Genomic DNA, 25,244 nt, shown 5'->3' on the forward strand with positions numbered 1-25,244 from the left:
TACATTCCTTAATTAGACTGGACTCACAGAATAAGTAACCAAAGGAGACCTATTTGATAATTTAAAGTTAATAATTGAACCTATGAGTTAAACTTTTTAAGATGAACTTCTTTTATAAGTTCCAATTCCACTTTCTGACAACACTGTCCTAGTTAGTACTTTGTCACTTCTTGCTCATTCTAGAGCTGATCCAAGCAGGCAGCTTACGCCATCCTACACTTCCACCTCAACATAATTTCTATATGTTGTCTTAACAAACATAATTTCTTATTAATCCTTTCCACTCTTTTCCAACTTATTAAAACTTTAGTCCAGCTGCCGAGGAAATATGAGTATACCAGTTTTAGAGGGTAGGTAAGAATGCATTGATTAAGCAGGTTTTGTTATTTTGGTTTTGTTTTTTTAAGGTATAATCTTGGTTGCCATTGGGTGAGCAACACTCCTGTGTTATAAGGAGATCATATAAGAAAGTCTGATCAGGTAATGTAGATGATGATTGAGGATGCCAACAGAATCAATTCTGAGGTTAGAACCTAAAAGAGAAAGAGTGAAAAGGAAAAATGTCTCTAAATATAATGTCTCTATTTTTATAGTTTAAAAATAGAAATTCTACCTTTTTATTTATTAAGGAAATCATCACAGTATAGTAAGATTTTACTCAATATCTAAAGTGATAGAATATTTTATCAGACATGACTTCCAATCAAACTGTGTTTAATAAGGACTCACTATCTTGAAGACCAAATGAATTATGTCTCCCAGGACTATTAGAAGAGCATGGGTGAGAAAAATATGTTCAGTGCAACCCTACAAAATATTAGTAGAGAGCAGATATCATGGGCACAATGAATTATGAGTCTATATTGGTGCATAGTCTTCCTAATGGTATTCCCTTTGGAAATAAAGTTGCACAAGGAAGTCATTCTTTGCATTCTCCCAATCATTTTTAAAGTCAGGCAAATGTGAAACAGAGCTCATTAAAAAGAAATAGGCAAATATAACCTAAAAGTAAAAGTATAAGGAGGTTGGGCCCAACTGAACTTATTATACAGAGAAAAGCCTTGAGGGGAAGAGCTGGGAATACGGGATAGGAGAAATAGTTAGAAGGTAATTGGGAAAGGGGAACTTGAGTTGGTTCCCTCCCTGGGGTGTTTCTGCCAAGGAAAGAGAATAAGAATAAAACCTTTACGAATAGTATCATGTGGTGGCTGGACACCCAAACAGAGTCTGTTGCTAGAAAAAGGACATGGTATAATATGGTAATGATTCACAGAATAAGATGTGAACCAGAAATTGTATTTTATTCTTGACTCATTCTGACACTCTCTCTCTTATTAAACAGAAGTTGCTCTCTGGTTTCTAGCCACTCTATTACCCATTCTCTGTTAGCCATATATCTTACTGTCATTCTGTAATAATTCTTATATTAATACTAGATGCCTGGTGCACGGATTTGTGCACTGGTGGGTTGCCTTGGCTTGGCTTGTGCCCTCTTGCAATCCGGGACCCCTTGGGGGATGTTGAACTGCCAGTTTCGACTTGATACCCACAGGCCAGGCTGAGGGACCCCACCAGTGCATGAATCCGTGCACCGGGCCTCTAGTGTGCATATAAGATATTTGGTTAATCTGTTTCTGCCCTCCCCTCTCCCCCTTCCCTCTGAGATTCATCAGTCTGTTCCATGTTTCCATGCCCGTGCCTTGAGTGTCTGCCCCCTGGTGGTTAGTGTGCGTCATAGCTACCGGTCAAACAGTTGCTTAGGCTTTTAAATACATAGACTAGAGGCCTGGTGCATGAATTTGTGCACGGGTGAGGTCCCTCTCAGTGGCCTGCAGGGATCAGGCTGAAACCCGCAGTCCAATGCTGCCTGCAGCTTCTACCTGCCACTCCCGCTCATCCCAGCCCCACTGTGTCTGCTGCGGGCTCGCGCCCAATCAGTCCCAATCGGGAGAGGCTTGCACTCCCGCAGCAGCGCTCGCCAGCCATGAGCCCTGCATCTAGCACCCTCCCCAGGGGAGTGGCCTGCGGGATTGGGCTGAAACCGGCTCTCTAACATCCCCCGAGGGGTCCCAGATTGCAAGAGGGCACAAGCCAGGCTAAGGGACCCCACCGGTGCACAATCGGGCCAGGGAGGGACCATGGGAAGACTCCAGGCCATGTCTGGCCCTTCTCACTCAGTCCTGATGAGCTGGACCCCAGCAGCAAGCTAACCTACTGCTCCCTGGTGGTCAGTGCATGTCATAGCAACTGGTCGACCAGTTGAGGTGGTCAGTGCACGTCATGGCGAGCGGTTGAGCAGCCTTAGCATATCATTAGCATATTACACTTTGATTGGTTGTTCAGTTGTTCTGCCATTTGGTCTATTTGCATATTACCCTTTTATTATATAGGATGAGCACAGGTTTAATTTAATAGGTAACCTAAAAACAAAGATTTCACAAAACATTTAATGTAATCAGGTGTTTTATCTCTAGTGGTCACGGGTCATGAGACTAACAGAAGAGGCTGATGGAACATAACCAAGGAGCCAGGTGAAAATTTCTAATCCACAGGGTAAGACAGCAGGTAGAGGTCTTCTTAAAAGAGGGCAGAAGAGCCAAAGGGCTAACCTGAAGGAAGCAGTATATTTTCACCTAAGGTTAAGTCTACTTCTAATTGTATTACATTACCAGGTATCAATTATTTATGATTCTTATTTTGATTCTATATGTTGTCTTAACAAACATAATTTCAGCATGTCATTTATTGATATTAAGCATGAAATAAACTAATCTACACTAATAAAAGAGAAAGATGCAAATTGACCATACCTCTGTGACGCCCACCAGCCAATCAGGAGTGAGTACACAAATTAAACTGACAAAGATGGCGGCGGCCCCACCCCCTAGCCGCTCCGGGTCAGGGGAGATGGAGAAGTCGGGGGAGACGAAGAAGTCAGGCACCAGCCCCTGAGGCTGGCTGCAGCCAGGGAGACCAAAAAGCCGCCTGCCCCGTGATCCCAGGTCGCAGCCAGCCACAGAAGCCGCCCACCCCACGTCCGCCCACCCACGTCCTGGGGGAGATGGAGAAACCAGGAGCCAGCGCCTGAGGCTGGCTGCAGCCCAGGATATGAAGAGTCGCCTGCCCCATAATCCCAGGCTGCAGCCAGCTGCAGAAGCCGCCCACCTCACATCCTGGGGGAGATGGAGAAACCAGGTGCCAGCACCTGAGGCTGGTTGCAGCCCGGGAGATGAAGAAGCCGCCTGCCTGCGGTCCAGGAGCCAGCACCTGCAGCTGGCTATGGCCTGGTCCAAGCCAAAGAAGCCGCCCACCCTGTAGTCCTGGGCACCAGCACCTGTGGCTGGCTGTGGCCTGGCAGATGGAGAAGCCGCCCACCTCGCAGTCCCCGGCTCCAGTGCTTGCAGCTGTGGCCCAGGTGAGGCCACCTGCCCACCATCCACTGCAGCTGCAGCCGGCCCGGGCGAAGTTGGCCCCGGTCCCGGATGCCTGTGGCTGACCAGAGGGAGGGAAGCCTGGATCGCAGGTGCCTGTGGCCGGCTGGAGGAGGAAATCCTGGGTCCTGGGTGCAGGGCCAAGGTAGAGGTGGTTAGGGGCAATCAAGCCAGCAGGGGAGCAGTTAGGGACTATCAGTCTGGCAGGCATAAGCAGTTAGGGGCAATCAGGCAGGCAGGCGAGTAGTTAGGAGCCAGCAGTTCTGGATTGTGAGAGGGATGTCCGACTGCTGTTTATTCCCCGAAGGGTCCCAGATTGGAGAGGGTGCAGGCCGGGCTAAGGGACACCCCCCCTCCCCCCATGCACAAATTTCGTGCACCAGGCCACTAGTCTATATATACAAAAGGCTAACATGCAAAATGTCCTCTCGGGAGTTCGACCAGGAGACCAGGAGTTCAATCGTTCGCTATGATGTGCGCTGACCACCAGGGGGTGATGCGGAATGAATGAAGGCCCTGGCCAGCAGCCAGCAGCTGGAGAAGGAAGGGCCTGGCCAACAGCCGGAAGGCCCCAATCAGCCCTGATCGCCGGCCAGGCCTAGGGACCCTACCTGTGCACAGTATATGAATAAAGCATTTCTAAACATGGTTTAGAAAGTGTTCAAAGATAACCTTTGAACAAACATTATAGACCAAAATTCTGGCATGTCTGATGGGAGGCAGCATTTACTTCTCTAAGTGGAAAGCCTCAGATGGGGCAGAAAAAAGCTGGAGTGCTATTTATGAAACCATATGTGGCAAATGAACATTAAATCTACTCATCTCTCATTGAAAAGGAGCACTAGAGACTAAAGCTCTTTTAATCTCTTTGTCCATCTCTTTGGGGGAGGAAAATGATTAGCATATTTTCAATGCTGACAAGTTACATACTCTTAATTAAGCATTGGATCCTTCAATACTATGAAGATTTCATAATATTCTTTAGCAATCATTTATAACAATTTTAATTATTTCTATCCTGTTGTCTTCTAACATTTTTTGTTTTTCCCTATCAAAAATCATTATGCAAATTCCAGGCAAAAAAGAAAAAAAAATCAATCTGGAATTCTAAGCATTATTAAATCTTCTGATTCATAAAAGGTGAAAAACAAAACAAAAAACCACCACACCATATGAAAAAGCAAAATAGGATATGTACTTTTTAAAAATTTTCTGAATAGTTCCAGAATAAAGTACTCTGACTTCACAGCAAACATTTTTCGAATTAAACTGTATTTGATCATGCTGATATTGACAGCATTATCCCTGTGTACTAGTATAACCTGTTATTCCTTTTTTAAAAAATTGAGGTAAAATTCATCTAAAATAAAATTAGCTATCTTAAAGTGCACAATTCAGTGGCAGTGTTTCATTGGATTTTCCTATCCTGGATATTTCACATAAATGAAATTATACATTATGTTACCTTTCATGTTTGACTTCTTTTTTATAGTATCCTCTCTAATAAAATGGTAATATGCAAATTAACCATCACTCCGCTACATAAGCCACGCCCACCAGCCAAGCCACGCCCACCAGCGAATCAGGGCAAGTATGCAAATTAACCCCATCCAAGATGGCTACAGCCAGAGACAGCAAGGTTTCCTAGGTAACAGAGGAAGCCAAGCTTTCCATAGCCGTTGCAGGCCTAAGCCTCCACTCAAGCTACAAAGTTTCAATTATAGAAGGTAAACAAATTCAAACAAATGGCGGCAGAATGGAGCTTGAAAGAGCAGGCCAGGGTTGCCGGCAGCAACAGGTGAAGCAAAGCTTTCCGTACACCCTGGCCGGGCTCACCCGCTTAAGTCTACAAAGTTTCAATTGTAGAAGGTGAATTAACTGCCACAGAGATGGCTGCCGCCCCGGAGGAAGCAGCAGGCTTGGCTCCGCTCCAGGCTACAAAGTTTCAATTATAGAAGGAAAATAAATTCCAGATACCAGGGCCTCAGCTTGGGTCGCCAGGGGGCGTGGCCGGCCTGCAAACCACCACAGGCCCCTCGCTCAGGCCCACACGCCCCAAGGGAACCTCACCCTGATCCGGGATACCCTCAGGGCAAACCAGCTGGCCCCCACCCCTGCACCAGGCCTCTATCCTATCTAATAAAAGAGTAATATGCAGATTGATCATCACTGTAACACACAATATAGCTGCCCTCATGTGGTCAAAGATCCTGCCCCCATGTGGACACAAGATGGCCACTACAAGATGGCCAGCAGGAGAGGGCAGTTGGGAGGCACCCGGCCTGCAAGGGAGGGCAGTTGAGAGGGACCAGGCTTGCAAGGGAGGGCAGTTGGAGGTGATCAACCCTGCAGGAGAGGGCAGTTAGGGGTGACCAGGCCGGCAGAGGAGGAAAGTTGGGGGCAAACAGGCTGGCAGGGGAGCAGTTAAGCATCAACGAGGCGGGCAGCAGAGTGGTTAGGGGGTGATCAGGCTGGCAGGCAGAAGCGGTTAGGGGCAATCAGGAAGGCAGGCAGGCAAGCAGTTGGGAAGCCAGCAGTCCTGGATTGTGAGAGGGATGTCCGACTGCCCATTTAGGCCCGTCGGACATCCCTCCAGGAGTCCCAGATTGGAGAGGGTACAGGCTGGGCTGAGGGACAACCCCCCGCCGTGCACGAATTTCGTGCACCGGGCTTCTAGTTATTTTATATGTTCACAGGTTCATCCATGTTGTACCATGTGTCAGTACTTCATTCCTTCTTAAAACTGGGTGATATTCCATCATATGTACATACCAGATTGTTTTTCCATTTATCCACTGATGAACATTTGTGCTGTTTTCATCTTTTGGCTACTGTGAACAGTTCTATTAACATCCGTGTGCAAGTATTTGCTTCAGTATTTATATTAATTCTTTTGGATATATACTTAGAAGTAAAATTGCTGGGTCATATGTAACTCTAACTTTCTGAGAAACCACCAAACTGTTTTCCAGAGCAGCTGCTACATTCCCATCAGCAATGCACGAGGGTTCCAATTTCTCCATGTCTTTGCCATCACTTTTTATTTTTCATTTTTTTTATTATAGCCATCCTAGTGGGTGTAAAATGGTTATCTTATTTTGATTTGCATTTCTCTAATGACTACAGATGTTAAGCATCCATTCTTGCATTTCTTTTTTTAAAATATATTTTATTGATTTTTTACAGAGAGGAAGGAAGAGGGATAGAGAGTTAGAAACATCAATGAAAGAGAATCATCAATCAGCTGCCTCCTGCACACCCCCCACTGGGGATGTGCCCACAACCAAGGTACATGCCCTTGACTGGAATCGAACCTCGGTCCCTTCAGTCCGCAGGCCGACACTCTTATCCACTGAGCCAAACCGGTCAGGGCCATTCTTGCATTTCTATATCTTCTTTGGAGTAATGTTTATTCAAATCCTTTGCCCATTTCTAAATTTCATTTGTTACTTTTTGTCATTTGTTTTGGATACTAGACCCTTATCAGACATATGATTTGCAAATATTTGCTCCCATTCTGTGGCTGCATTTTCACTTTCTTGATAATGTCTTTTGATGAACCAAAGTTTTTAATTTTGATGACTTCCAATTTATTTTTTCTTTTGTTGACTGCTTTCAGTGTCATATAAGAATCTGCAGCCAAATTCAAGGTTATGAAGACTTACTCCTAGGAGTTTTATAGTTTTAGCTCCTATATTAGATGTTTAATCCATTTTGAATTAATTTTTGTATGTGGTGTGAGGTGTTATCCAATTGTTAAAGAAACTAGTGTTTCTCCCATTGAATAGTCTTAGCACCCTTGTTGCAAATCAATTGGCTGTGGATGTATAGGTTTATTTCTGAACTCTCAAATCTATTTCATAGGTCTACAGTTATCCACTTAAACTGTATATTTCTCTATGTGCTCAAAGTATAAATACAAAAGAGTTTGGATAAGAAACACTACAATCTTTAATTTGGTCTAAACTTTTCCATTAAACTGGTGACATGCTTTCTCCACAGCAACCACATCTGTAACTTGAGTTATTTTTTTGGTAGAAAAGTTACCTGAGCTGGCCCTGGTTTTAAGCACCCTCTTCCTGGAACTGGCATGAGGAAAAATGAAGGTTCTTTAAATTCTCAAAAATCAATTTCAGGCATTCTTTGTCATATACTTATATGGCCCTGAAAGAGCACTACCAACCTTTCTCTTTGTTTAGCTCAGTGGTCAGCAAACTGCGGCTTGCGAGCCACCGTTCGCCGCTCTGTTGACTAATGAGTTTGCGGACCACTGGTTTAGCTCATCATCACTGGGAGCAGAAGAGTGGTAAAAGAAGAAAAATGTGACAAAAAGGAGGCAAAAGCTTTTAGTCTCAGGAGACCTATATCAATCGGTTGCAACAGCTGATAAACTTGGGCCAAGTGACCAAGACAACAGCTTACCACATACCTATAGCCACAAATACTGGAAAATTTCATTGGGAATAGTGTGATGCTTACTTTTTGCTGCAAATGACACTCATTCTCTTGATTTATTAATTCAGAAAATAGTACATGGAAATGGGCAAATGAAAAAAGTGAAGGGGTAAAACACTATCTTATGTTAGCTCAAATTTTGAAGCTACTTTCAAGGTTCATTTTCAAGATAGTTTTGAGGAAGAAAACTCTTAGGAATTATTTTCTTTTAATCTCTGTATTATAAAAAGTACAGGAAATTTCCTTCCTTCCTTCCTTCCTTCCTTCCTTCCTTCCTTCCTTCCTTCCTTCCTTCCTTCCTCCCTCCCTCCCTCCCTCCCTCCCTCCCTCCCTTCTTCTTTTCTCTTCCTCTCTCTCTCTCTCTCTCTCTCTCTCTCTCTCTCTCTCTCTCTCTCTCTCTTCTTTCTTTCTTTTAGTTTATCCTCACTCATCTTCTAGTACCTAAAAACATAAGCTTGCCCTAGCCGGTTTGGCTCAGTGAATAGAGCGTTGGCCTGCAGACCAGAAGGTCCAGGGTTCGATTCCGGTCAAGGGCACACAGACGGGTTGCGGGCTCGATCCCCAGCAGGGGACGCGCAGGAGGCAGCCAATCAGTTATTCTCTCTCATCAATGATGTTTCTATATAACTCTCCCTCTCCCTGCCTCTCTGAAGTCAATAAAAATATTTTTTTTAAAGTTTAAAAAAAAAAAAAAGAATATAACCTAGCTGGCCCTGATCTATGAAGTCCACTGTTTTCAACAATGACCACTGTTAAGAGATTTATTTACAACTCACAATACAATTACATTAAAAGATAGACAGAGAATCCATAAATTTTAAAAGTGTGGTATGATCATGTCTATCATTTTTACTTTTATGAATGAGGGATATAACCTTTGGTGCCTAAGATGCCATTAGAATTAGATGCTTCTTGAAATTTACTCATGAGAAATCAGAAGTCTGCTTCTTTCTAAGATCATCCAGAGAAGCAGAATACTTAAGAGCAGCAATAGAATCATTTACCTGGCAGGAAGCTGTCAGCCCTTGTATTAGGTGAGAACCTCTACTCTAGAGTGCCCCAGGATGTAATAATCCCACTTCCTTACATGAGAGGTCTCTGAGTTTACAGGGAATATCTTCTGAAGGGTTGTACATAAGAAAAATTTCTACTATCTGAGAAATCATAAGGTAGGTGATGAGGGTCACACCTCATTTGACTTATTTCACCAACCTCTTTTAGGTGGTATATTTCTTAGCACATCTTCTGCTCTTCTTTCTTTCCCTGTCTCAACAGGGAATTCCCAAGGATACATAACACTGAGATGAAAAATAAGAGCATAGAGTAGCCTGACTAGGAAGATCAAATTAAAGGGACAGAGGAAGGGAGTGGAGGAAGAGTGGGTGGAAGGGCTGCTTTCTAAACTAACCACACTTGCTTAACTCAGAAATCAGCCACCTGGAGCAGTGCTTCTCAAACTTTAACATGCATGTGAATCATCTGTGGGTCTTATAAAAATGAAGATGCTGATTCAGTAGGCCTGAGATGGGGCCAGAGATTCTGCAAGGATGCACAGATTATATATGTCAAAGGGAAAGGTGATTTTCAGGGACTCCTAACAAAACTACAAATTTTACCTTGACCATTCTACTTCTTTTATCAAATGTCTCCCCCAATTTCTGGCTCCTCATTCTTTCTATATCTAAAAAGTCTTCCACCCATAGACGTAAGCCTCCCAAGTAAAAGAGAGGAAGATATTCTCTCTCCTTAAAGTTCTAAAACTATTCTGTCTTAACTGCCCTTTAATCCAATTTGATTTTGTTATTCTTAATGGTTAAAGCAATCCAGAGTGAGAATTAATGATAGCTTTATTCCTCCAAAAGGGGCACTTATATTTTAAAAGATTATGTTATCATCCTACATTAATGTCTAAGGGGGTAACTGCTATATAGAAAAAATTTGAGACTCTCAGCTCCTTACCCATCTGGGGTAACATGCCATTAATTCCACTGAACTTTAATTGGTCTGTTAGGGTTTTAAATACAAAGGATCTATATTAAAAACATGTAGATTCAAAGCCTCCAATTTTACTTCCTCTACCATGGATAAGTGGCTTTGTATTTCATTTATGCTGAAAACATGAGTTGATACAGTGCACTCAATTATTCAAAAATTTAAATCATAAATCTGACTACAATGGGGGTCTCCTATACTTAAAAATCCCATTTTAACAATAAATTATCTAGCCAAAAAATTAAGTGGCTTATGAAGGTTTGGTAAGGAATTTTCCAGTTAGGTTATACTATGGGAAGGAAGCCAGAGAAAGGTATCACCTACTGTGTGGAATACTATTAGGAGAGAAAAATTGGATTTTTGCAGAAAGAAAGTATGATCACATAGATTAGGGTTAAGTAACAACACCTTTCACTTCGGAGGGAGCACATGACTCAAACCTCCGTAACATTTTTATGGTTTACTCAATAGCCAAAGCCTTTGCAAAGTCTCTGATTCCAACATTCATGCTAATTCATAGGAAAAAAATATGTTTTCAACATCTTGAGAGCAAATAAAATTTTATAAGTCTATTTCACATATTTGTTAAACAAAAGGAACACTTTTTAAAGGTCAAGCTACTATAGTTCCAAAACAGCAATAATTTTTTATTGCTGAAACAATTTATTTGGAGTTTTCACATCTTCTTTCATAATTTTCAGAAATATATATAAAACAATTATCCTCCAAAATTATACATACTAGAAAGGAAAGAAAGTGATCATTAAATTTTTTGTTCCTTCAGTATTAGTTTCTTAAAGGACACAGTAAATGTTAATGATTATAACTGTCCTTATTGAAAGTAAAGCTTTAGATTTGTAGGTTTATTTATTCATTCATATAAAACTATAATTGCCCAAAATGTTCCTGAATTTTCTACCTTTCCAACAATTTAAGCATTAACTACAAATTTAATTTTGCTGGCTCCAAACTTGACCCAGACTCATTTCCGAGACTCACAGATTTAAAATTTTGACTATTTTCTATTCCCAAAAAAGAAATAGGTATCACTTATTGGCTGAGAATCACATTAAGTACTTGGTTGCCTATAATTTAGCAGGACATTTCACAGGTGGCCCATGAATAAGCTGTTCTCCAAGATGCTAACACCTCATTTAGAGGCTCCTATTTTAGATATTTAAAATTTTTTGTTCTTGCTCAGTATATAACTTAAAAATATAAAGAGGAGGGAATCCAAGCACAATAAAAGTAAAAACAGAAAGGGAGATCCTAAAAGATTTTATTTGCTAATGCATGTAAAATGGTAGACATTAAGATAATTCAAGAAGAAAGAGAAAATTTTATTAGTTGTAAATAATGTGCTTAATTCTTTAATTTTCTAATTACACTCTAATGTCACCAACAGTTTATCCAAATTTATCTTCCAATTTATAATTCAAAAGTAAGTCGTCCAAATAGAGTTCAATTAAGTGTTTAACTCCAATGTTAGCAGTCTTTTCATCATAAATTGAACTAGACAAATGGTTAAACAGCTGACTAAAATCTGACATTGGCTTTGACCCATTTACCTTTCTTATAATGTAACCAATTGTTTTTACAATCACTATTTCTGATTCAGTTATTTTCCTCAGTTGGACATCCTGCTTAAATGAAAACATCTTAGTGAAGTCATAAACAATTATAAGAATATTGCACAACACAGTCAGACAGACTTTTTTATTTATGAGTTTCAAAAGAGACTCACCAAAACTTTGTGTTGATGAACATGTGTCACAGTTATAACATAGTATTGGGTTACTATTGTGGGTATGTGTCAATGCTTCCATTATGAGTGTTGCTGCTAGTTTTGTGTACTAGCTATAAAGCTTGATTTGATTCTGACAAATAGAAGATTACTTTCAAAAGACAAACAAGTACAAAGCTGTAAATGTAGCAGACATATCTAAATAAAGTAATCTTAACTAAATAATAGACAAACATGTAAATTGACCGTACCTCCTCTATGCCCACAGCCAATCAGAGTGAGCATGCAAATTAGAAGGCCAAGATGGCGGCCGCCCAGCTGCTACAGGCACAGAGTGGCCAGGTGGGGCAGGACGTCTGCTATGAGAGGGATGGCGGGGGGCAAAGGGATCTACAGGAAGAGTGCCGCAGCAAAGACAAGACTGCAGACTCCAGAGTCTCCAGCAAAGACAAAGACGGCAGACTCTGGCCGGAGTCTGCAGCGAAGCAGCGAAGATGAAGATGGCAGACTCCAGCCGGAGTCTGCAGCAAAGATGAAGAAGGCAGACTCTGGGCCAGAGCGAAGGCCTGGGTCCCGGAGGAAAACCGGTGCTGGAAGCCAAGGGAAGGAAGGCCTATTGCATGAATCTCTTCATGCAACGGGCCTCTAGTCCTATATAATAAAAGGGTAATATGCAAATTGACCGGAGGAACGACCAGTCACTATGATGCCCACTGACCACCAGGGGGCAGACGCTCAATGCAGGAGATGCCCCCTGGTGGTAAGTGTGCTACAAAAGGGGGAGTGCCACTCAGCCACAAGCCTGGCTGACGACATCCCCTGAGGGCTCCTGACTGCTAAAGGGTGCAGGCTGGGCTGAGGACCACCCCCTCCCCGACCCGAGTCGTGCACTGGGCCTCTAGTACAGTACTAAAGAAAGTTCATTTGGTGTAAAAGAAGAGTAAGGTATTTATCGTGTAGTGCATACTAATAAAAAGTAGCATACTAAAAAATCACTTTAAAGATCATTTTTGTTAAACTAAACTGGGAAAGTATAGCTTTGAGTTTTTAGGAGATTTGGGACAGTAACAATCTCAGTTGTCTCCTCTATAATGGAAAAAAGTAATCATTCAAAAGACCCTCCATTTATAAATCATATTTGAGAGAAAAATAACTTAAAGATACACATATGTACATACACATAGACAAATGAGGTTAAAAATTTAAATGACTTAATGATTTCTTTATCTTCTTCAAGCTGGTCATGTTGTTTCTGATATAATTAAAAAAATCAAAGTAAAAACATTTTAATTTTCTAGCAGAGTAACTTTTAGTGTTTAACAAAGAGGAAAAATCAGGAATTACTTTAATTAGAAGTACTTTTTAATATAAATTATGTTGCTCATTGGAAAACTATAAATGCAAAGTCAGTGCTCTCACATGGACAACTTAAAGGTCAAGCAAGTAAATTTAAGATTCAGAGGGGGAAGATGCCTTTGTAAGAGTTATGAAGGAAAAAATGGCTCTATTAAAAATGGATTTAGAGCCCTAATGAGTGTGGCTCAGTAGTAGAGCATCGGCCCTAGGACCAAAGGGTCAAGGGTTCAATTCCCCGTCAAGGGCATGTACCTGGGTTGCAGGTTCAATCCCTGGCCCCCGGGTATGTGCAGGAGGCCACCAATTGATGTGTCTCTCTCACATTGATGTTCCTTTCTCTCTTTGTCCCTCCCTCCTTCCTTTCCTTCCTCCCTTCCTCCCTCCTTCTCTCCTTATCTCCCTCCCTCCCTGCCACTCTGTATAAAAATCAATGGAAAAAATATCCTTAGGTGAGGATTAACAACAACAACAAAATGGATTTAGAAAAGAGGGTGCTGTCTTACCAGCAATCACTTTTCTTTGGTACAGATGGTAGAGGGGTCAAAAGAAGTCTTGAGGACAAGAGTACTTTGGTATTCTTGTATTGAAGATCAAGTATTTTTGACCTTCAATGATAATATATACTAGTTTCCAATTTTTGAGGAAAAGTATTTTCCATTTTAAAATGCTTTACTTAATTAAACTGTTAAGTGTATTTACTAAAGTACTTGAAATGTTTTATTACAAACTAGATCTTAGTATCTAAAGGAGAGTAATTTATGGAAATGACATTTCTAAAAAATAATCTTAAATATACACACACACTTCTAGTGTGCCTGGCACATACATGATATTCAAGAACTATTAAAGAGATGAATGAAAATGACAGAAGGTAGTCCTAGTTTTGGTGGACTGCCTCCCTAAATAACACATAGGCATAAAACAATATATCTGATTTTTTAAAAAGGTACTAGTTGGACCAGTCACCAAATGTAGGTTCCATTTCCAAGGCTTCAGAAACAACATTTTAGAAAAAGAAAATCAAATTTTAGAGGTAAAATTACAAGGAAATCTTTTAGGTTTAATGTGAAACCACCCCAAGGGCTTTCATATTCTGCAGGGACTACTTTTCTTTCCTCTGCTGCTTAAAGAGAGAGAAGCAGCAGAAGCACTGCAAGGAAGGAAATGAGGTAAGGTAAGCCAAAGTCTACCCCTGTGGAGTCTCTTTCTTTCAATTTAACAAACAAACTAAATATCTAGTATATGGTAGGCACCAATATAAGTGCTCAGGATTACTCCCATTTCATTCAGAGTAAATGCTCACTTGCACTGCTATTCCCTCTGACTGGGGCACTCTTGCTCCAGATAGCCAGTTGACTAACTTCCTCACTTCCTCTAGGTTTGTTCAAAATGTTACCATCTAAACCAAGCTACCCTAACCATCCCATTAAAAATTTTACCTCAGCCCCTACTTCCAGTATTCCTAATTCCTTTACTTTGATTTAATTTTCTTTTTCCCTTAGCATTTACCATACTGTGACAATTACGTAATTTTCTATTTATGTATATATATATTTTTTATCATCTGACTCCCTTAGTTACAATACAAACTCAAAAAGGGCATGGGTTTTTGCATATTCTATTTATTGGTATATGTCACACCTGGAACTATACCTGGCACACGGTGGGTACTCAACAACTGCTGGAAGCCAGTTCCAGCATGTCATAATTGCAAGAATTTCATCAAAAGGTTGACAGAACTTGGGGACTCAACAAGGGCTGAGTCACATATGTTGTTACCTGTTGGGAATGGCTAAAGGCATTTCCCCAAACCTGAAAGGGATGCATTAAATTGATTGTTTGCTGCCAGACAGCTCAGGGCATCTTAATCTACATGTTATTGCCTCCTGTTGGACAAACACCTGAACAGCTGTAGGCTATTCCCCATTCTGACAATGCTTCTGTACAGAAACCCTACCCTTTGAAGTGTATCTCCACCTTGCCTTAGGACTGTGGTCAGCAAACTGTGGCTCATGAGCCACATGTGGCTCTTTGGCCCCTTGAGTGTGGCTCTTCCACAAAATACCACGGCCTGGGCAAGTCTATTTTGAAGAAGTGGCGTTAGAAGAAGTTTAAGTTTAAAAAATTTGGCTCTCAAAAGAAATTTCCATCGTTGTACTGTTGATATTTGGCTTTGTTGACTAATGAGTTTGCCGAACACTGCCTTAGGACAATTTGTGTTAATAAAAAGCAAGGGGTCCTGAGACAAGGAGAACTTAGCTCCTTTAGCTAAAGCTCCTCTGATCCCTAATGCCTTTTAAAATTATCTTTCGTCTTTGGACTCTTACTTAATCTACGCACAGCCTTCTCCAGATTCCAGAACCCTTCTAGATGCCGGATCAAGACCCACCAGCGTTAAATGTCGCCCAACATCCGGCATTAAACAACTATCAGTCAGATAGATAGATAAGCTTTCTTAAACACCTGTTCAATCCAGATATTGTCCAGAAGAACAGTTAGAGAAAGAGCTACAAAAGCAATCACCTATAACACAATGGGGGCGTATTTTACAAATATAGCATTAGTGAACACAAAATGAAATTGCAAATGCTGCAAAATATGGTTTCATGAAGTCTATGAAAATAATATAAAATTATAAGAAAATAATTTCTAATTGAGGTGGCCAGCATAAGACCAATAAGGATTAGAACATGAAAGAAGATTCAAAGGATAATGAATAGAATATTTGGCAAAGATTAATAAAAATCCTTAGGAAATTTGATTAAGCCCTCAAATTTTGCAAAAAGAATACTTTTCTTAATCCCATTGAAAGAAATAAATATGAAATAAAGGATGTCATATTGTGCTATAATTTTGTCAAAAAAAAACTATGTAAAGATCATTATTTAATTTTCAATTTTATTAATAAGCTTATAGTTGAAATTATACAGGTTTTTTTTAAGATCTCAGGTTTCAGGTTTCAACATAAAGGGCTAATCAAACTCCTCCCTCTCTCTCATACACACACACACACACACACACACACACACACACACACACCACTACTACCACTATCACCATCAAAATAGCTCTTTTTCTAGATACTTTATCCTTAAACAGGTCACTTTAAATGGTCTCTTTTGAGCACATTTTGTTCTCTGAGAATGAGCAGACAATGAAGAGGGAAAGATAGAAAATAAATAGAAAAGACAGAAGATGATTTTCATAGCAAAGCCCTGCTAGAAAGTCTGGATCAATGTTTGTTTATTAAGAGTTATGTTTTTTAGCCCTGGCTGGGTGGCTCGGTTGGTTGGAGTGCCATCCTGTACACCAAGAGGGTTCGGGTTTGATTTCTGGTTGGGCACATACCTAGGTTGTAGGTTTGATCCCCAGTCAGGGTGCATATGGGAGGCAACCGATGGATGTTTCTCTTCCACTCTCTAAAAAATTAATAAAAACATATCCTTGGGTGAAAATTTTTAAAAAAGAGTTATGCTTTTTAATAAACAAACCAAAGAAAATAAATAACTTTATATGATATAGTCAGCTGAGAAAGAAAAGCTTAATCAGAATCTCTGGCAAAGGGTGCAATTGGTCACTTGGACCACAAGATGGAGACACCAGTGACCTTGAAGTCAATAAAGAAAAAAGGAAAGAAAGCTTCTTCAGCATTAAAATTACAAAACTATTTTTTTTAAAGCCCTAGTCGGTTTGGCTCAGTGGATAGAGCGTTGGCCTGCGGACTGAAGGGTCCCAGGTTCGATTCTGGTCAGGGGCACATGCCTGGGTTGCGGGCTCCATCCACAGTAGGGGGTGTGCAGGAGGCAGCTGATCCATGATCCTCTCTCATCATTGATGTTTCCATCTCTCTCTTCCTCTCCAAAATAAAAATAAAAAAAACATTAAAAAAATGTATACTAGTACATTCCTAAGTAATTTTGTAAAAATGAAAATTTATTCTAACAAACAGTGAAGTTTGCAATAAGGTTCTGTGATAATTCTCTACCTAAGCCCATTCAATTGTCAAATCTCAAAAGCAAGCATGTCAAGCCAATTTTGTAATTCTTGCAGAGTGACTAACACTTAAAGTCTTCAAATAGCAACAGAAATGAATTGAACTGAGCAGTGCTTTGAAAAGTAAGAGGGCTGAGTAACAGTTTCACATGCTTTACATTGTCGGGGAGAAACTGGGTTCCATGCAAAGAAATACAAATAGGCAAACATAATACAAATGGAGTACGTCCCTAAACGACCTTGATAAACCAACACTAGGTAAATTATTTTTCTCATTAGTTATAATTCTTCCACCAATACAGTAAATATGACAAGTCCAAGGAAAGGTGTCTAATTCACAGTATTTAATAATAATAATAATTATTATTATTATTGACATTACTATTCTCAATGTAAAGCAATTATGAAATCCTCAAAGCAAAAGAGGACAAGTACCATTTTTCTCTTACATGAAATATTTCCAGCCTCACTTAGAAATAGATATTACATAGCTTAGTCACCCATTCATTAATAGTTTACATTTCTTCTCTAAAAGTTTGATATTTCCTTGACAGGGAAAGGCAGAATTCAAGATTAAGGTTCCTTAAATTCATTTTAAAGCTAGTATAAAGGATTGACATGCTTGACTGTGAACACATTTCATCCTTCTGTTTTTCTCTTGGATGAAGGTATGACACAGATGTGGTTCTACTAGTGTGAGATAGGAGTGCAATAAAAAACTCCAGGGATTTGTTGGTATTTATCCTTCACCAGAATACAACTGTTGAAGTACATGCATGCATACACACACAAACTAAGGGAATTCAACAAACAACTGAAATGGTCGCAGGGGAAAACACTATTAAGAAATGAAATTTTAAAATGAAGATCAGAAAAAAGTACAACCTTCTGATAACCCTGACACAACCTATATAAAAAGTTTAACACGGCCTGCATGGTTCAGTGACTGAGCATCAACCTATGAACCAGGAGATCACAGTTCAATTCTTGGTCAGGGCACATGCCGGGGTTGTGGGCTCGATCCCCAGTGTGGGGTGTATAGGAAGTAGCCGATCGATGTTTCTCTTTCATCATTGATGTTTCTATCTCTCTTTTCCTCTCCCTTCCTCTCTGAAATCAATAAAAAAATATTTTTTAAAGCTTATAATTATTATTTTATATTGCACAAATTTTTTAAAGAAAGTTCAACTTTTTGTAGATACCCCTGAATAGAAGGCATGTTTTAGCTAAAATAATAAGATATTTTAGGATAATCTATCAATTTGATGATATCTATAGTGATGATTATATGTTCACTAAAAGCTCAAGACAATATATTACTTACTGTTGGTAAAATTATATGCATGCTTTTTAATTTTTTTGTTCAATTCTTCAAAATACAATTGCCACTTACATCATTGTACATTACTGACTAGGAATAATTCATAGTGTCATTTTAAAATTCTTGTCTTAAAAGTTAGCAGGCTATAAAGCAGTAATGGTTTATTTGGAGGAAATTTATATATATATCCAATTATTTTAGAAAAAGATTACTCTCTGAAATCAGCTTGAAGAAAAATATTGAATAATCTGACAACCTTCATTTTTTTAAACAATTCTGCCACCTGCTGGAAAAATCAAAAATGTCTTCATTATTTCCTAAATGTTAAGATTATCACATTCAATAGAGCTGTATCATGATCTTCCAATTACCTACTGAAACAAGACACACCTTAATAATTTTGACCATTTAATTTGTCTAATTCTTAATAACTATGTCTTTTTGTTTGTTTGTTTTTTGCTCATCCAAGCTTATTTTCCCATTGATTTTTAGGGAGAGTGGGAGGGAGAGGGAGAGAAACATCGATGTGAGAGAGGCACATCGATTGGTTGCTTCCTACACACCCCTGGACCAGGGCCAGGGATAGAACCTGCAACTGAGGTATCTAACCAGGGACCCTTCAGTCCGCGGCCAATGCTCTATCCACTGAGTCATACCAGCTAGGGCCTTAATAACTATGTCTTAATTGAATATTAAATTATTAAAGTTTTAGTATATTTAAATACTAAATACAAATAGGTTGAGGTGACATCATCAAAAACAGCTCTATAAGTACATATAACAGTGGTTAATGCAGGTTTTGAATTATCAGATGATATGTTCATCCTAAAAGGAAAAAAAACTAGATTGGGTATCTTAACAGAAGTTTGATGCTAGCAATAATACTAAACTTAGAAGGTCACTGACTAAGCTAAGTCCAAACAGGAACCACTCTAGAAAAGTTATGGAAAAGATATTCATTTCTAATGAGAGTATTTTAGTCTCTGAAGAATAATTTGGCCTATTTATCATAAATAAAAATATATCTTGCCTTGGCCAAGTGGCTCAATTGGTTGGAGTGTGGTCCTGTACACCAAAAGGTTGTGGGTTCAATACCAGGTCAGGGCACATACCAAGGCTGTGTGCTCCATTCCCATCCCAGACACACACAGGAGGCAACCGATCAATGTTTCTTTCTCACATTGATGTTTCTCTCTCTCTCCCCTTCCTCTCTCTCTAAAAAAAGTCAATAAAATCACATCCTCAGGTAAGAATTTAAAATATCTATCTTAATCACCTGTTTTAAGATTTTCTAAAACAACTTTATCATTTCCTGTGGTTTTAAAATATTTTTGTTTTTATTTTTATAATTCTGGGTCCATACATATCTCAATTCATTTAACAGTTGTTTTTTGAGTACATACTCTGTACCCAGGTATGTATATATGACTCTCATTTAAGCATTCAGAACGAAACAATAACCCATGTTTAAGATGAGGATAATAATATCTACTTATATGGTTGTTGTAGATACACGAAACAATCAGAGTTCACACTGAATGTATGCTATCTTTCATTAATGTGAACATTACTAAAAAGATTGGAGGCTATGTTGAGAACAAAATGGAGAAGAATATATATTTCTAATTTGTTTCAAATTAAATACACAACTTCAGTCTAAAATAGCCACTGATTCATGTTTATGTTGTTTATCTTCCCAAATCTTATTGAGTTACTAAAGAATCTATCTCTCTATATAAAAGCCCAGCAACCAAATGGCGGAATGACCAGGATGACCAGTCGACCAGTCACTATGATGTGCACTGACCACCAGGGGGCAGACAACGCAGGAGCTGCCTGCCCCCTGGTGGTCAGTGCACTCCCACATCGGCTGACCGGGATGAGCGGTGCTCCCACAGCGGGCCAATCACCGCAGGCCACAGCCCCCACCAGTGCACAAATCCATGCACCAGGCCTCTAGTACTATATAAGGGGGTATATAGCTAAACTGTAAAACAGATAAAGGTACTAATAAGTCAGAGAAACCAAGATGGCGGCATAGATAAACACCTGAAATTGCTGCCTCGCACAACCACTTCAAAACTACAACTAAAAGACAAAACAGACATCATCCAGAACCACAGGAAGGCTGGCTGAGTGGAAATTCTACAACTAGAAGGGAAGAGAAAAGCACACTGAGACTTAGAGGAGCTGCGGAAGTAAAGTGCAGAGGTACGGAGGCGTGCGTGTGCTGAAAGGGGCTGGCAACTGAGGATGTGGTTGTCTTTTTCAATTGGGAGAGAGACACAAGCTCCTGACTGCTCTGAACTCCAGTTCAGGGTGAGACTCTGGGGACTCAGACTCATATGGGGAGAAACTGGACTGTCTAGCATCGGGCGGAACTCGAGGGTGGCTTTCTCTCAAAGGTGCTTGCAGCGATTACCAAGGGACACTGAGACCTAGGGGCCTCTTAGGGCAGAGCTAACTGTCAGCCATTGCTGTTTGCTCCACCCTGAGAATCTGCCCCACCCAAGCTGTGCGCAGAGGCTTTTGCATATGAATGGCCTGGTCCTTTGAAATCTAAAATTACCTAACAAACTGCAGCTGAGTCAGAGAGACCCAGAACATCCAAAAGAAGGTCCAAGGCCCCACAGTAGCTTGCATTGCTTCACAGCTGGGCCTCATCTGGGCACCTCCAAACTCCAAACAAAGAAGAAGAATCTGCAGATCTCTCCGTAGCTCCTGCTGGGTAGCCTCAGGTAGAGGCTAAATTTGCACCTCCTTGGAGATCCAAGAGCCAGTGTACCCAGGGGTCAGAGTGGGACCATCCAGATTACAACTCCTCAGATCCATAAGGGACACACTCAGGGGGTAGACTCAGTGAGCACCAAAGCCCCACTGAAGCAAGTCTTGCCTCATAAGGGTGTCTCCAGCACAGAAGTTCTCCCATCGTAGACACAGCTGATTCCCACAGCCAATTGGCCTGGAGATCAATTCCTCCCAGAGATACATACCAACAATAATTAAGGCTTAACTACAACAAGACTGTGCACACAGCCCACAAAAAAGTGCACACAGGGAAGCAGCCAAAATGCAGAACAAAGAAACAAGTCACAAATGAAAGAAATGGATGAAAGCAAAATACTGGATATAGAGTTCAAAACCACGGTTATAAGGTTACTCAACAATCTTCTAGAAACCTCTGAGAAATTTAGTGAGACCCTCAAGGATATGAAAAAGGACCAATCAGAAATTAAGCATACGCTGACTGAAATAAAGAATAATATACAGAGATCCAACAGCAGACTAGAGGATCGCAAGAGTCAAAGATTTGAAATACGAAGAAGCAAAAAACACTCAACCGGAAAAGCAAAAAGAAAAAAGAATCCAAAAATATGAAGATAGTGTAAGGAGCCTCTGGGACAACTTCAAGCGTACCAACATCCGAATTATGGGGGTGCCAGAAGAAGAGAGAGAGAGCAAGATATTGAAAACCTATTTGAAGAAATTATGACAGAAAACTTCCCCCACCTGGTGAAAGAAATAGACTTACAAGTCCAGGAAGCGCACAGAACCCCAAACAAAAGGAATCCAAAGAGGACCACACCAAGACAAATCATAAGTAAAATGCCAAGAGCAAAAGACAAAGAGAGAATATTAAAAGCAGCAAGAGAAAAACAGTTAGTTACCTACAAGGGAGCACCCATATGATTGTCAGCTGATTTCTCAGCAGAAACTATGCAGGCCAGAAGGGGGTGGCAAGAAATATTCAAAGTGATGAATAGCAAGAACCTACAACCAAGATTACTCTACCCAGCAAAGCTATCATTCAGAATTGAAGGTCAGATAAAGAGCTTCACAGATAAGAAAAAGCTAAAGGAGTTCATCACCACCAAACCAGTATTATATGAAATGCTGAAAGGTATTCTTTAAGAAGAGGAAGAAGAAGAAAAAGGTAAAGATAAAAATTATGAACAACAAATACATGTCTATCAACAAGTGAATCTAAAAATCAAGGGAATAAAAAATCTGATGAACAGAATAAACTGGTGAATATAATAGAATCAGGGGCATAGAAAGGGAGTGGACTGACAATCCTCGGGGGGAAGGGAGTGTGGGTGGTGCAGGAAGAGACTGGACAAAAATCGTACACCTATGGATGAGGACAGTGCGGGAGGGTGGGGGTGGTAAGGGCAGAGGGTGGGATCCGGGCAGAGTGAAGTGATGGGGGGGGGGGGGGGAGGTTAAGAGGAACAACTGTAATAATCTGAACAATAAAGATTTATTTTTTAAAAAAGGTACCAATAGGTCAGAAACTGAGGCCAATAAATCTAAAATGCATAAAATGAATATGTTTTGCATAAAGTAGTGCTAAATAAATATTTGTCACATGAGAAAAATAATAAATGATACAGGATGAGATGGAAGGCAAACTCAGCAGTGCTGACTAGCCTGTGAATCAGCACAGACGTATGGGCTACAATGGAAAGAATCTATATGGGTTTCTCAAAAAGAAGTATTGAGAAAATCCTAAGCTTAGAGCAGCATGACTGAGAGCAAGGGGCAAACAAGTGGTAAGAGTCAAGTCGAAGGAATTTGGAAATGCCACCAGTGCCCCCACAAGGAGTTTTAGCTATCACTAATATGAACTGCTTGTAAGATGTCACAAAAGCAAGTTAAAAAACAAAAGACTCTTAACAATAGCATGTGCTAAGTATCCCAGTGAGCTCTGTCCCCCTTTCTCAAAGGCTACTACAACTCTGACTTGATACTGACACTTAAGATTCCCATTTGCAGAGGCTGAAAGTGAAGGCATCCTAAGTACTGAGTACAGTTTTCCCAGAGAAATTCTATCAGAGCCCTGTAGGAAGACACAGGCTGTAGCATTCACTCAGACCTCATTTGATAAAAAATAGCCAATTTCAAGTAAAATGGAGGCTGTGCTGTAAAACACATCTAAGGAGGATACTCAAGAATAAGAGAACATAATTAACAAAAAACATAAAAATCAAGATTACTAAAGTAAGACTAAGTTTACCACTTATTACAACAAATATGAATGGGTTAATGGCATTTTTTTTTTTTTTAAAAGAAGTAGCATCCCATTCTGGTAGCTCAGTTGGTTAGAGCATTATCCCTGATATACCAAGATTGCAGATCCCCGGTCAGGGGATATAGAAGAATCAACCAATGAATGCATACATAAGTGAAACATCATCAAACTGATGTTTCACTCTCTTCTTTTCTCTCTAAAATTAATCAATAAATTTTTTTAAAAAAAGAAATAGCTTTTTCCCTAGCTGGTTTGGCTCAGTGGATAGAGCATCAACCTAGGGACTAAGGGTCCTAAGTTTGATTTCGGTCAAGAGCACATGCCTGGGTTGCAGGCTTGATCCCCAGTAGTAGGCGGGCAGGAGGCAGCCAATCCATGATTCTCTCTCATCATTAATGTTTCTATCTCTCTCTTCCTCTCCCTTCCTCTCTGAAATCAATAAAAATATATTTAAAATATCTTTTTTAAAAAGTAGCTTTTTCCCAACATCCACTAATAAAAAAGCAGAGGTTTGTGTGTTGGGCAGGGAGGGGGGAATCAACATAAATTGAGAACCCATAAATTACAAGAGGCTTTAAAAACATATTAGCAATCAAAATGTAAAGAAGCTCAATTTATACAAACTGCAAAAATAAGTAAACAAATCAATCAATAAATAACAGCAGTATGGGACAACCAAGGAAACATGTTCTCAGGTGAGGATAAAAAATAAAATGTAAAACAAATAAATAAATAGCAGGCATCACTGTTACCTTCTATCCACTGCTATCTCTGCCTTTCCAGCCAACCAATTCCATTTTGGGAACATAAGCTTTAGCTCAGTATTAGGAAAAGTTAAGAGTAGAATACTATTTAGCCATAAAAAGGAACAACTGACACAAGATGAAATTCAACTGCATTGTGCTATGTGAAATAAACTAGATTCAAAAGACTACACCCATATAATTCCATTTATATGATAATCTAGAAAAGACAAAACCACAGGGACATAAAACAGATCAACAGTTGCCAAGGTCTGGGCGTGGGGTGAGGGAATGAAGCGCTAAGGGGTAGGAGGGAATTTGCCAGGTGCGGGTGGGGGTGGGATGGGGTGGGGTGAAGGAACTGTTCTGCATCTTGATTGTGGCAACGATGGTTACATGACTAAGCATTTTTCAAGAATCATAAAACCGTACGCCAAAAAGTATAAAATTTACTGAATGTAAATTAGACTTCAACTACAAGTCAATCTGACGTTTGGCGTATTTTTAAACGTTACTGATAACTTATAGAAAAGAAATATCTTTCTCTTTGCTTAAAACCTGCCATAGAGTTCACTATGCTAGCTTCTCCGTGGACTTTTTTTTAAAAAAAGAGCTATTCCTTGCCCTGAAAGAGTTGAGCCAGCTCATTAGGGAAACATCTAAAATATTAAACTAAGTTACAGAGAAAGGCTAGGCAAACAATTTTGAGTGATAAATCACAGAATGCACTTTATATGTGCTGTATGAGGACGGAAAAAGCAGTTCCCTTTGTCAAGAGTTATGAGAAATGAATGGAACACAATTTTGGCTAAGTCTTACCGCTTCTCAATATAATGGTTATAATTATCATCTCTAACTTTGAAGCGAAGAGGCTGAGACTTGTGGAGGACAAATACTCCTCGATCCCTCAACTCTTCGATGTTAAAGTTGACATTCCACACCAAGCCTTTTTTTTTTTTTTTTACCTCAAAGCCCAAGATCTTTTGCATCGCGGTGTGGGGGCCCCCACAGAAGAGGTTCTGACTACCGCTAGGTGATGTGATTTCAGCGGACAGGAACGCCCCTAATTCCTCAAGTTTCACTAAGTACTTCGCACGAATTCTTAGTGATTTATACAGAAATCTCACGATTTAGAGCCACGTACTGTATGTGAAGTGAGCTCAACAGGGCCTTGGAC

At 40.0% G+C, this 25,244-nt stretch overlaps 1 protein-coding gene across 1 annotated transcript in view; it reads right to left on the minus strand.

Moving 5' to 3' along the window:
• Window positions 1–25,244, minus strand: part of NDUFAF2 (NADH:ubiquinone oxidoreductase complex assembly factor 2) — a 117,107-nt gene that overhangs the window by 91,047 nt on the left and 816 nt on the right. The window lies entirely within an intron of this gene.

This window comes from Cnephaeus nilssonii (assembly GCF_951640355.1).
Source record: "Cnephaeus nilssonii genome assembly, chromosome: 2".
In the NCBI taxonomy this organism is placed as follows: domain Eukaryota; kingdom Metazoa; phylum Chordata; class Mammalia; order Chiroptera; family Vespertilionidae; genus Cnephaeus; species Cnephaeus nilssonii.